Source organism: Octopus bimaculoides, chromosome 19, assembly GCF_001194135.2.
Source record: "Octopus bimaculoides isolate UCB-OBI-ISO-001 chromosome 19, ASM119413v2, whole genome shotgun sequence".
Classification (NCBI taxonomy): Eukaryota; Metazoa; Mollusca; class Cephalopoda; order Octopoda; family Octopodidae; genus Octopus; species Octopus bimaculoides.
In genome coordinates this window covers 45,940,222-45,941,564 of record NC_068999.1, presented here as the reverse complement: position 1 = coordinate 45,941,564, position 1,343 = coordinate 45,940,222, and the positions used below count along the sequence as shown (strand labels likewise).

Genomic DNA, 1,343 nt, shown 5'->3' with positions numbered 1-1,343 from the left:
CATGACTACCCGCTTCCCCTCAAATTTAGGACCTTCTGACGACGTTAGAAACAGTCATTGATGTTATCTCTTAAAAGAATCTAATTAACAGTGTTTGTTAGTGTAATTATCTGAGTGAACAGCTGAGATGAAAGTTCGTTTGAGATAAGTCTCATGTAAAGGTCGGGTCTTGTCATTTTGCTGACTTATGATAAAATATGATTAGAAAATTGAATTATATTCATGATTACAAGGGAGCTTCTATGCCATTGCCCTACCTTCTAGAAATAGCAGCTAAAGTTTTTCCACCTTACCATCTTGAAAAAAAAAAAAAATAAATAAAAAAGGAGATATTGGACAACATTGTGCTGAGTATAAAAAATTAGTGTGGTCATGGTTGGAGTGTCTGTGATTGTAGATGAGCTTGGTCAGGGTTGATTTGGGATTACTCAATGATATTCTACCTTTTGGGCCAATGAGACTCTAAAAGCTACAGAAGGAAGCCAGGACAGTTGATGAATTACTGGTACTTATCCATTACGGCTTTTTTAGGGTGTTAATCGGAGCAGCAGGATTTGGGAACAGATTTCGAAAAGAATATAAGTGAACCGCAAGTGAAGAGAGGTTGCGGAGCCCTGATCTAGTGTGTGTGTGTGTGTGTGAGTGTCCAGCGTGAATGGCTATGAACTGACAAGGGAGATAACTTCTCTATCATATGTCCGCAGTTACTTCAGGCTAATGTTAAGCATAGCAGTGTGTCTGTGTGTGTTAGAGTAAGAGTGCTCAATGTGTTTTGCATTTACTCATTTGCTTGAAGCTAAAGCTTTATCGTTGCCACTCTCACCTCAGTTAATGCTTATCAGATGATCATGGCAAGGCTTTTGCATTTCCCAGCATTGAAGACATAATTTTTTTAGCTCTAAAATGAGAATGAAATATTTACGGTGGATTCCAGGAAGACGAAGGTTACATTTAACATCATCCAATTCAAATAAATCTACTAAAGTGGGGTTATTTATGCCAAACTTAAAATAATGATAAACATTTTCACACCTATGCTTTATGTACCAGCCATGGGGGTGGTTAATGGTGACATTATTACCCGGAAACATAATCGAAAAAAAAAAAAATAGTGCAATGGGTGTGAAAAAAAAAAAGGTGTAGGAAACGAATATTAAAACAAAAATGCGCAGAAAGCAACGGGGAATAGGGAGAGGCCATCGGAAAATTCACAAGATCCGATGATTGTTCCCTCGTAACTGTGAGGAAAATATAATCCTTTTTAAATCACGAATTAGGCTTTTCCTCAGGAACTTGGATGCTAAATATCCCTTTGAAGGGTTCGGGTCCTTACTTCTACTATA

General features: G+C 37.5%; 1 protein-coding gene across 1 annotated transcript in view; it reads left to right on the top strand.

The window, feature by feature from the left end:
* LOC106877727 (ubiquitin-like-conjugating enzyme ATG3) overlaps window positions 1-1,343 on the top strand; it is a gene marked incomplete at its 5' end in the record, with an annotated part of 216,637 nt that overhangs the window by 8,818 nt on the left and 206,476 nt on the right. The window lies entirely within an intron of this gene.